At 40.8% G+C, this 12,881-nt stretch overlaps 1 protein-coding gene across 4 annotated transcripts in view; it reads right to left on the bottom strand.

Moving 5' to 3' along the window:
* Positions 1–12,881, bottom strand: part of HTR2C (5-hydroxytryptamine receptor 2C) — a 97,695-nt gene that overhangs the window by 17,256 nt on the left and 67,558 nt on the right. The window lies entirely within an intron of this gene.

The following is a 12,881-nucleotide window of genomic DNA, read 5'->3' as shown; positions in this document are numbered from 1 at the left end:
AGCAGCTGGCACGCAGCTAATTTGGATGCCTGCATTTATTAATCAGTTTACTCAATGCTGAAGTGACCCAGAAAGATCCTCAAGGAGCACTGGTATTCAAATTAAAGTTCAGAGAAAATTGATCTGTGAATGATACTCCTATGTTAATGCCCAGAACGGATTGCATGAGATCAGTAACGTGTCCTGCCAAGCTCTGGGCTTCTAACACCCTTTTCAAAATAAATCAACAGTATCGATAGAAGCTGAAAACCTGAGAGACTTCATAATAGTTGAATAATGAGATATTCTTGTGTCTTCATTCAGAACATGGATATCTAAAGCAATCTTGAAGTTTACCCCAACGATCAGAAACATCACTCTGCAGAATCAATGTTATATTAAGAACGATGCAGCTCCATCCTACTGATCTCGAATGGAAACGGAGAAATGTTAGTCTCAGAAAGCATATTTTGAAACCAATTACCCAGCCAAGAGAGACTCAGGATACCTTATATGCAGAAACCCAAGATGAACTGAACCAGAGCAAATTATTACGAATTGTCTCAGTGAAGCACAGGAACCCTTCACAAAGAGCACAGCAGAACAAGATGGACACATTAGCTCATTTTACCAGAAGAATTGCCAAGTAACTCGCGAAAGCCACACACAAGACCTCAGCTCTGGGGAAATAAACCATTTATTTCAGCAAGTTTGCACCACCTCTACTAGATGGACTGCAATTGGACCGAAATCCAAAGCAGCAAGCATTTAAGAGGTCCTTATCAAAGGGAACTAAGTTGTCAAGACTTAACCGTGGCCAGCAACTAAGCCCCACACAGCCACTCATTCACTCCCCACCCCTGGTGGGATGGGGAAGAGAATCAGAAGAGTAAAAGTGAGAAAACTTGTCGGTTGAGATAAAGACAGTTTACCAGGTAAAGCAAAAGCTGCACACACAAGCAAAGCAAAACAAGGAATTCATTCACCACTTCCCATCGGCAGGCAGGTGTTCAGCCATCTCCAGGAAAGCAGGGCTCCATCACACATAGTGGTTACTTGGGAAGACAAACACGATCACTCTGAACGTCCTCCCTTTCCTTCTTCTTCCCCAGCTTTATATGCTGAGCGTGATGTCATATGGTCTGGAATATCCCTTTGGTCAGTTGGGGTCAGCTGTCCCAGCTCTGTCCCCTCCCAACTTCTTGTGTCCCCCCCAGCCTACTTGCTGGTGGGGTGGGGTGAGAAGCAGAAAAGACCTTCACTCTGTGTAAGCACTGCTCAGCAGTAAACAAAACATCCCTGTATTATCAACACTGTTTTCAGCACAAATCCAAAACATAGCCCCATACCAGCTACTACGAAGAAAATTAACTCTATCCCAGCCAAAACCAGCACATAAGTAAAACCCTTTGTGGCCGGAGCATCTTTACTTTAAAAGGCCCCTCTGCTGTAGAAATGAATTGAACTCAGTTAAATTATGACTCAGCCCCTTTATGAAGCTATGATTAAATTCTGCACCTCCTGCTCTTGTTCACACTTTGCAATAGCTTAGGACATCGTTGCTATCAACCTGCAATTGAGCTCAGAGCTTTAGCTCTGATTTGCTGAGTCTTCAATGATGCCTCAGTGAATGCTCCAGGGAAGAACAAGTCTGATCTCCTTCAAGTGGTAGCCGTGCTCCCTGTACAGCCCCAGGCTTTTGCTGCCAGTCCAAGCTAAAACACATTCAGCCACGCTTTATCCCTTGCTACTTCTGCCTCTGAGTTGCTAGAGCCAGCTTTCTCATACAGGCTGAAATGAGCTATTAGCACAAGACCAGAGAAAAGCACTGGGGAGCGTGCCCTGATGGATGAAGTGGTCCCTGTGAATATGCATGGGGCAATTGTGACTGTGCAGCAGTCTCTGCACAGGGGGATGGGGATGGCTGCTCCCCCCATCAGGCAGATGGCCAGGAAATCTCTGGTGTCTCCAGAAAGGAACGCCAGGCCTCCAGGGTCCCTGTGCGTGGGAGCATCTCCAATCTGATCTATGGTGCTGCAGTGGATACAAACTGATTCTTGACATTTGCTAGACCTGGAAAAGGTTTCTACAGCAACCACCTTTTCAGCATTATTGAATGATGAATAGCTTCTCTTACTTCTTCCTTCAAGCTAGCCGAACACTTCCTATGACTGATTCCCCCTGGAACAACTTCTGCTATTGATGTGAACTAGGCAACAGCATTACGACCAAAAAATTAGCAGAAGCAAAGGCGACAGTAAATGTTCATACCCATGGTGTGAGGTTAGTAGGTGTTGCCTGCTGTCAGCCCTGGCGCCGCAGGAACCACAGCCACCAACAGATCAAAGTAATGTTGCCCAGAATTTCTGCCCAGGCAAACTGTCAGGATGTCTTTGAAGATAAAGGTGATATAAGAGCCCTCCTAATGGCTAATCCTTTTAGTCTTTACTGTCCCAAGGCACTCTGTTATGCTTCTACCTGAAAAGGCAGTTATATGAGGAGACATTTTACTTTCTCAGGAAGTCTCCTAAAATGATCTGCAGTAATAAAATGTCACTCTGGAAATTTGTAGAATGGCAGCTTGTAACGCATGACTATACCTTGATAGGAAGGGCATAATATAAATCCTATCTTGAAATGCAATTACTTTTAAGTAAGCATGGTGTGTGCATTTGAAAAACACCTACACAGCCTACAAAGCCAGTAATTTATACAAAAGAGAAAAGTTTATTCTAATTCTGTTTCAAATAAATGTACAAAACATAGGAAATGTGCCCTGTGACTGTGCCAAGATGCAAACAAGAATTAAAAATCAATTCTGTTAACAATGTTATACCTTTAAAACAATCTTATCCTCAGAAATACTCTATCTGCAGAAGGTAACATTTCTCTAATTTGTTCTATTTTCTCTCATTTCATACACAAAGAGTAGCAATTACCGTATATTTAGAAGGGCAGATGACTGAGTGAAATACATTCATGGACCTCAGCACTTCTAAGCTTTAGTAATTGCACTTCCAATGGAAAGCATGCATCTCAGTCCAAATTTGGCTCCAGAAAGAATGAAACAGTACTAAACACCTGGGTAAGGAAAAACCAAATTCTTTGTAAGAAACTCTGACGTTTGTACCTTGAATTATTCTGTGCCCTTAAAATCAGTCATATATTTAATGCACTGGCTGGTAGACCAGACAGGAGAGCGCTGAAGGGATTAGATGAATCCAGCAGGTCAGAACAAAAGGCAATATTTCTTTACCCAGTGTGTAATCAAACTGCAGATTTTTTTGCGTTCAGGCATTCTGTGGATGCCAGAAGTTTACACTGAACAAATTAATAGAGAAAAGTGTATAGAATACTATTGCAATATATTACTTTTAGATCAGAGTTAGCTTCTGGCTCTGATCAGGATAAACCACTGTGTATGAAATCCTGGAAGGAAACTTCTGCAGAATGCCTGTGTATATCGCTTCAGCCTCCAACGCTGAATAGCATCCCATGGAACCTGAGATGCTGTCATTCTTCAGGGGAAACATGGGTCAAACACTCATATTTAAGCAGGTGTCATGGTCCATAGGTGGGATTTCATCTCCTGCACAGGGATGAAAAAGCAAACCACAGTTCCAGCGTGTCACTGAACAGCTGAGATGGGCACAGACTGTTGGCAGCAAAATACAGAAACTCAAAAACATTTTGGCAAAGTCACAGACCATCTCTGTGTGTAGCTAATTTTCTGTCAGATGAGAGTTCCCTTAAATTTTTTGTGCTTTCCATCAAGAAAGATGGCAACAGTGAAATTTAATCACTTTTGTCAGAGGTTTTATGCATATGGGTAAAAAGTGTTGTATAACACTGTTATTGTGGTCATTGTGCTGTTCACTGCATGAGAGTCAAAATTACTAGCCACTGCAGCAGGAGGTGACTGAATAATCCAAAACACAGCAAATGGAAGCAAAATTAATTACGTTGAATGGTAAAACAGAATTAGTCCAGACTGTAGGAGAATGGCTGAACTGAAAAAAATAAACCTGCGGCTGAAAAGAAACTGTGAGACTGCAGAATGGATGGAGGCTGATGCAAACCCCCTTCCCTCTCCCCAAAGCCTCAAACAAAATCTCATGACCTTTACCCAGCTTTCTGTGCTAAGCTGGAGCAGACAGGAGTTGTGTGTACACGTACAAACACACTCCATGCTACAAATGAACTGGCTCACTATATTTACATTTTAAAAAGTGTCTATTGCTTGTACTTATTTAATACTTCTACAGCACAGTCTGCCTCAGGACACCTCCTGGGAATATGCAGTGTAACACTTGGGACAAATCTGGAATAAGGGTGACAAAATACCTGCTGAGACCACAACAAGGTGAAGAGTTATGTAAAATTCATCCCTGTAGCTTCAGAAATTTTTCATGGCAAATTCACAGTAAGCTGCAGCAATCATCTCTTTTCCAACCATGAATAGGAATTTGGAAAGGGCTTCAGAACACATTTGTTGTGTTTAGCCAGTGCTTTATATCTATCGGGATGGATAAAAGGGTAAAAACCACCCTTTAAAATCACATAGGAAGAATAAGGGTATATTTTGTCTTTTAGGCTCATGATGACTTTTTACATATATATACACACACACATATATAATGTGTGTATATATATATATGCATATATATAAAAAAAACCCCAGAGCTAAGAGGTGCAGAATAAGAACTAGAGATGCTTATCTGTTCAAATACAGTCTTTTTTAATGTTGTTCATTGCCTTGGCCAAAAACTAAAATACATGTAATATTTCTCCTTTGAGGGTCCTAACAGTTACTGCATTTATGCTTTGCTTTAACTACTAGTAGGTCTTGAACGAATTGGACTAAAAATGGCAGGAAATCATTATGTTTGAATGAATCTTAATCCCGGTACAAAGCATAAACTCCCAGCAGTTAACGTGGGAACACAGCACGTGCCTGAAGCACCTCTTGATCATCCTCTAGCTGCCATGGACCTGCTCCCGGCCATACACTGATCTACTGCTCTGTGTAGTGCTCTGACTCTCGGAAAGGTCAACAATAAAAATCCAGGAGATGTCTCACCTAATTCCCCGAGAAATGAGGGTTCGGCCTTTCAAAATGAGAAGAGTGCAATACTCAACAATAGCGTTCGCTCAGGTTTCCCTGAGTAACTCAGAGCAGCATGCAGGTGATGGGAAACAGCAACCTAGAAGACGTACCCAAAAGCTGTCACCTTCTGAAGATTTTGCAGCTTTTGAGGATTCTTTCACACGTTCCAGAGAAATCTACTGTTGTGGTCTGTGGAAAAAAGCCTACCCTTGCCCACTGCTAGAAGTCTTTTAACCCCCATTGCGCCATTAACATACTGCAACTGAAGCATTTTATACTAACCAGACTTTCCAGTATTCACTTTAAAGTTTCATAGCTGCCACAGGCTTTACAAAAATAGAAAGCAATTACATACAGTTTTAACATTACTGCATTGCATTATTCCCAAGGGAATGAAAGAATTTAAATTATTCTCTTCCCTTGCTCTTATCTAGGAAGTGTTTCTTAGCCTGAAATACCACATCAGTAAGTGTAAAGCTATGTTCTCTTTTTTTGCCAATTTATTTATTTCAGATTTACACAGACAAATGACTCCGAGACATCCATATCACCCTGAGAGTCACACAGCCAAGAATGTTAAAAATCTCCATCATGCCTGAGAAGTACAGAACGTCTTGCTTGGCCCTCTGCGGTCCTCAGTGATTACCAACACATCCACAGAAGGGATCGCACATGTGCAGCCAAGCTTCCTGGCTAGAGGAACTGCTGGTCTCAAGGGCAGCACTGCCAATGCTTCCGATTGTGGAAAAAGGTCTTTTGGTTCCTACCTCCCAAGTTACAGTGATTAATTGATGTGACTGTGTATTATTGCAAATTAAACAATTGCACCCATTATGCTGTTTCGAGAATTTTAAATATCTGTGTTAGATTTTCCTTTCTATCTAGTATGCCAATGACTTGCAGTCTTGACAGGACTTGTAAGAAAGAAGCAAATTTAAAGCCAGAATGGATGTAATTATCTGATCTAGGGAAAGGCTGCTCTAATATCATTTAAGTAATATTTTAAATGCAAGGAGCCAGCTTTATCACATACTATACTTAAAACAACCCTGCTAATAAAATGAGATATTTGCTAAGAAGAAAACATAGAGAACACTGTTGCCATCCCAAAGGCAGCTTCTCTTCTCTTATGGAAATATCAAATTATTCCGGTGAGGTCTGTCATTCTATGAATTCATGTGTTACATTCATCTTTTCATTTATTGGCAGAGACAAAAACTATAGTTGAAGGAAACTGCAGCTGAGAGGAAAAATTTCTAGGGTTGATAATGTTCTTTGCTCACAGTTTAAGCATCTGTAGCTGCATCTGGAATTTTTACATTGAGTAATACAGACAGTTAATGGGGCAATGGTACAATTAATTTAATTGTATCACCAACTTTGGGTTCCCTACAGCATTTTAATTCCAACAGAGATACGATCTCTTCACACAATTCTGAGATACAAGTTCTTCATAATACTTTATCTAAAGGAAATCAGAGTCTAATAAAATATTCACACCAGTAAACATTCTTTTTACTGATGTTCTGTATGTCAGCACAACAGCAGGACAGTGGCCTCTCCTTTAATTTCTTTCATACAGGTTATGGGTCAGCCTTCACCCATTATTTAAACAACTAATAAAACAGCAGTTGAATGAACACCACACTGGAAAATAAGCCCACAAGCAAACACAGACCCCACATGAATACCTTCTAAATGTAAAAAAAAAATATTTTCCAAAAAAGCTGTTTCATAACAAAGTGCATAAACATGTGACCATAACAGGTGGTTTTCCCTAGTTTTGATGAAATTGAGAAAGATCCATTAGCATGAGAAATAGCTGCCAAAACATACAGGTCATTTGAGAAAACTAAAATTCAGAACTGAAAATGATGTGGCCTTATTCAGATAACAGCTGGCTGCTGAGCAGTTCCTTAGTTGGAACAAAGAAGGCATCTGCTTGAACGCAGAGTTTCTAATATCAAATAAAGTTTAGACCATGGCTTGACCCTAGGACTGCCTCTGGGGCCAGGACACAAAACCATACAGAGGGGATTTTTTTAGATCTTTCTTTATAGGTTTGATTTCAACATAATTCAGTGACAATTCAGACGTCCGTGCCATCCTGACAGCTGTCTGGGAGCCTACCTGGGATTAATCCTCCTTCTCAGCTCAGGCTCCCTCCTGGCAATGCATCTGAACAAACTGGCCTCCAAATCCTGATAAAATGTCTGACTTCAGAAAGAGACATAATAAGGATTTCCTTCATTTGATGTGAAGGGTTCCGTATTCAGAGACCACAGGTCACTCATCTTTAACTAGCTAACGCTTTTACTAAATATTTCAGGAAGACAGCCAATTTAATAAGAATTGACATGCTTACTCTATACCAACTTCTGCAAATCACTAGCATTAACTTTGAGCACACAGATGGAGATGTTTTCAGGAGTTTTGTTAGTCTGGTATACCTTGCATGGCCGGCCAGTATTTTTTTCCCACTATGTGGGGGGAAGTAAAGAATTGCATCTTGGGATAAAAAGCATAATGTGAGGCCAAAGCAAGATCTGCAGTTTGAAAAGCAGCAGTGATTTTGCCTCTCATTTGCTCGCAGGCTGCTGGATGTGACCAGGATAAAACCATCGTTTCAGCCCTCGTTCAGCACAGCGCTATGCTTGCACCGGTCTAATGCCAATGGGAAGTGCAACCCACGCTCAAGTGCTTTGATGAATTTAGGGATATCAAAGTAGTTCAATGAGTCAGCTTTCCTTCTTACTGTACAGCGCACCTTCCTCAACAGCAGGAAAGCTATTAGGGACAGTGGGTTAATTGTCTGGCTGAACTTCATGCCAGTGTGAGTCACAGTTTGCTTCTCTGATGAGGTTAAAAGCCAGTATAAGCAGTAGGTGAGACTGATAATGGCAAGAAATCACTACAAGCAAGGGAAATAAGCTGTATTTTGGTCATGCTCACAAATGTTTATTTCCATTTCTGCTATTTCTTAGAGCAGAGGACTTGCAAAATGCATTCCCTGTTTAGCTTCCTCCAAGCCAATGGCTATCTCTGATTCTTCGTGACTGTACAGGTAGAAATGCCAGCATGAGAGTGCTCCACAGAAGCCCCTGTAAAAAGCAATTATTTGGGAGTTGCTCAGAAGCCTCAAAAATCTCCTCCATATCCTTGAGTGCCATCTACTGTCCTGTCACTGAATACCTTAGATGCAAACCTCCCGCTTGCAAAGCATTTCTGCCACCATGCTCAGGCTGCTTCTGACCAAGAACAGCTACATCTTTCGTTACAGGAGAAGCATCAGGCTGGAGTTTGTCACATTGGAAACTTTCACTGTAGGAGCCTGAAAGGTGATAGAACAGCACCTTCAGTGTCTTTCTCAAGGAAATAATTTGCTAATAAACACTATTACATATGCAGTAATCCCAAGGAAGTCTGTGAACATGTGAGCAAGCATCACCATTTTCTAGGAGTTTAATGGCCACCATGCAGCAACTCAGCATAGCAATCCATGCGTGTGCAACCCACCCCAATTAAAAGGCAATGCAACAAAGAATCATCCATCCATGAAACAGGAGTGGAACAGAATTCATCCAGTATGCAACCAAGGTTCAGATATTTAAATAAATAATTCTAATAACAATCTAGAAAATGCATGTATTGCTAATCAATTCTATACTCTATAGGAATAACCTGCTGAACCATGCGAATGTGCAAACAACCCTCAGATTGCATCCAGAAATGTACAGTTATCCACCAGGATTCTTGTAGTGGTACAACCCAGACTTACACTTTGGGGGAAATTTTGCTGATAACATTCTTTTAACTGAGGAGTAGGATGTAGAAATGAGATGAAGCAAACAAGTGCAGCTAAACTAGTCCAAGTTACTTAAATACTTGAGCTCTTCTCAAATCTTGCACAACACTTGAAAATCACATTTCAGTAGCCTTTGTATTCCTCTACAGTGTTTCGAAGTCTGGAGTCCCCTTCCCTCCACAGTCAACCTTAATTACCTAGCTGTCCTTCCCCACTTCTTCACCCTGTTATCCCACAATACTTAGATGTTTCCCCATATTTCCAGGCCATAGGAACCCCCGAGGGTCCTTTCACAGGCCTGGAAAATAATTTTCCATAGCAGGACTAGGTCTGGAAGCTTCATTGGCAGATAAGCTGGACAGCATGGTGCCTGTTGGAAAGCCTGTTTCTCTGTCAGTGGCATAGGAGGCTTTCCTAGACAGCCCAGACACCTGCAGGACATGGACATGCGAGTGGAGAGCCCCTGGTGTGATCTGCTCCACTTGTATCACTGCAAGAAAATATGAACTTTAAGGGCTCATGTTTAATCAAACCTCTCCGTGGGGAAGTATGCACAGAATTACAATCTGGGGATGTCTCTACATTAAGCCTCGGAGGGAAGAAGCCTTGTGGACTTCACCTCAGCATGTTGCAGTATTTCTTCCTTTCTCATCTGCAGAGGTCTGCAGGCTCATTCTGTCATCAGCCCAGGAGCAGCCAGTGCTACGGCCGAGAGACTCATCTCCTGGCCCTGCTGTAGGTTTTGATTTATTCAGCCTAGCTGGGAACCAACCTCCCATCTGGGTATGATACTCAGAGAAGACTAGCTCATCCCAAGCCCCCTTGCCATGAACAGGGCAGGTCACTCTGTCACCAGCATCCGAGCACCAAAAGCAACCCTGGGAAAGCAGGAGTCTGGGAGGGTTGCATTCAGCCAAAGCTGCACTGTCCCTCTTGAGAAGCGTGGGGCTTCTGTACCCCCGCTCAGCCCACACCCACCCGGCAGAGCTGATACACCCCCAACCGGCCTGATGCAGCATGATTTTAAATCAGCCTTTGACTCCAAGCAACCAATTTGTTATTCGGTGTGACAGCCCAGCTTGTAAAACCGTGTAATATGATGTTAAGGATTTGCATTATTGTAAGCATTTTGTACACAACTTGTTACTAATTAAAACTGCTCACTACTTACAGAGTCTACTATAAAAGACTTGAAGTTGGAAAAAGATTTAATCTTAGATTATGGTCCTTTCATACTGCAGCACTTACAGCCTATAAGATGCCAGATTGTTGTCAAACTGCTGCATGAGGACACGGAAGAGTCAACTCAGCACAGCTTTCTTTACAGATCCAAAGATTTAGAAACGCCTCAGACTATGCCAACAGGTGTACCTTCATCCTCACATCCTGGAATTCAGGTGACATCCCTCAGCCAAAAAGAAAACAAACAGGCAGCAACATCAATCCTGCCTGACTTTATGTCCCTCTCTGACAAATGATGCAGGTACGCAGTTTTGAATCCTGAGAAGGTCTGTGTTGAAAATGGCAATGCAGGACGAGTTGATCCCATTTCCCATAACAATGTTTCGGCATGTGGAATGTATTCCAGATGGGTAACATCAGAGGAAAAGTGAAACTTAACATATGACCACTATCTGGGTACAGTTGTACTCCTTTATTTTTGAGTTTTGCAGAAATTATAGGCCTATTGTAAGTTCCATTAACATGAAGTAGAAGTTTAATTTAATATGGATAAATGAAGTGTGGGCGTACTGATATATTAGAAAGATTACTATTACCCAGAAAATTATAGTGGTCTCATGAGGTGGAAAAGGAAACTAAAGAAATGATATTTAGTTAAGTTATACCACTGGGTTTTTTGATAGACTTGTTTTTGCTTTGTAATCAAGTGCAACGTTATTTTATTATCATGGTTATACCATTATTACAGTGTAATCTTGCACTTGATTACAAATCAAAACCAGTGGTAACTATGATAATAAAATAATGTGTTAACATACTAATCTACCAAAACGTAATAAAATAAGTGTTGCTGTAGATTTAACAAATGTAAATGAGTCATATGAGTGCCGTAGTAGAACTAGTTACTCTCAAGATACAAGAGGTACTTATCACAATATGATCTAGGAAAAACTTGGAAAAATCATTATGGAAAGTAGATAACATAAGATGTAAAGGGTATGTTTAAAGGACTTCATCTTGGAAGTTGGTTTTCCTATGTTCATGCTTGTCAACATCGACTTGCCATGTTATATCAAACAAATAACCTTGTTCTGCTGTTGTGCATCATGGGTGGAGACAGCTACCTAGATTTTAACAGTAGACACACAGCTTCTGGCTTCTGCTGTGTTAAAAAACAATCTCTTTCTGTTTACTTCAGATCAGCTGATAAGAAGGAATGAACAAAGGCTTAACTGGCAAATTCAAAATTTTACCCAACAAATTCAAAATTTAAATAGTGGAGTGAGAAGTAGTTACCATTCAGAACAAATGCACGGACATAAGGACAGAGCTCTGCTGCCTCTTAAAAACAGCCATCAGTATTCATAGGTGTCAGACACGCATTTACAGTCTTCTGCATCCCAGTGGGTGCCAAATAGGTATGGTAAAATCCTGTCATACAATTTCCATATCCCAACAGCACCGAGACCTTTTTCTTCAGCTGCTGCCTCTGATTGGGGATGGAAATAGGTGTTTATAAAAAAAATCAAACCACCCCAAATTTACCTAAAATAAACACATTGCAAAAAAAATTATACATCAGAAGGTAGAAACAGATTGGTCAGGGTAACAACTGGTCTGTCCCGATAACTCCAGCACAGCTGGAGAAGAGAGCCTGCTGCCAACATGTCAACAGCAAAGGAAGTCAAACTGCCCAAAAAATAACGGAGAATCAACAGAACCTTATTGACCATCCTGCCTTGCCCATAAAAATCTCGTACCTAAGAGTTGATAGAGGAACTAGGTATTTCATGTTTTTGCATTACTTGTTGAACTTTGTAGTCCTGAACCTTTTTCATCTAGGAATGGAGACAGCATCTTGGAGGAGAGATCACTCACTAAACCCACTGCTGTCACTGTGCTTATCAGAGTTCCTGCAGGAATAGTAAAGTTTTCCAACAACAAGAGTTATTACAACCAGAAAACATGGAGGAGGCTGGAAAAATAGAATATATATTTGAAATTAATACATGAAACCAAAATTGTTGACATAGCACATATTGGTAATCACAGTGTAGGCTTCGTTACAGGCTCATGCACAAATTCCACTCATCTCTTTAGCATCTTTAATGACAATTTTGGCAGAAAAGCTAGTGAGGGTCCATTCTGCTTCTGAGTTGTCCATTCAGAAAAGGGTTGTATTGTGTCAATGAGGCAGTGTGCAAATTAGCACAATGCAGAGCAATTGGCATGTGGTCCCTCTTCCATCAATGTAATTTCCATTTAATTATCATGCAAGCAGATGAATTATATCAAAACCTCTTTCCCAGCATGTGCTAAAAACACAAAGTGGGAACTTAATGCTACTCTTACTGTTAGGTCTGAGGGAAGTGAACTAACCTATGAGGGTATTTCCGCATATTTTAATGAATATTAGACAACTCTAGAACCAGAATTTCAAGGGGTGTATCATGTGAATCACAGAGACATTAAAATCATAATTTGCTGAGTAGAATTTAATGATATCAATTCAACAGACAGATGTGAAAGGAAGTAGAAGAAATATTTGAGTTAATTCTGAGTTAATTGACCCAATCCTGGAAACATTCATAATTCAAACTAATGTGTTATATTGGTATATTTGTCTTTGAATATATCTAAGTGCTTTTCAGAGATTCACCTTGCTTCTCTGTATTTCTTTCCATCTTATGTAAAGCAGCTGTCTATATATGTATTGGCCTGCATAATGGCAGTGATTTTTCCATACTTTTGAGCTCAAAGGTTGGATTGGCCCATTACATGCACCTCTTCTAAAAATGCAGTAGTCTG

This window comes from Buteo buteo, chromosome 22 (genome assembly GCF_964188355.1).
Source record: "Buteo buteo chromosome 22, bButBut1.hap1.1, whole genome shotgun sequence".
In the NCBI taxonomy this organism is placed as follows: domain Eukaryota; kingdom Metazoa; phylum Chordata; class Aves; order Accipitriformes; family Accipitridae; genus Buteo; species Buteo buteo.
The sequence above is the reverse complement of the archived record's forward strand: the minus strand, read 5'-3'. Positions and strand labels throughout refer to the sequence as shown.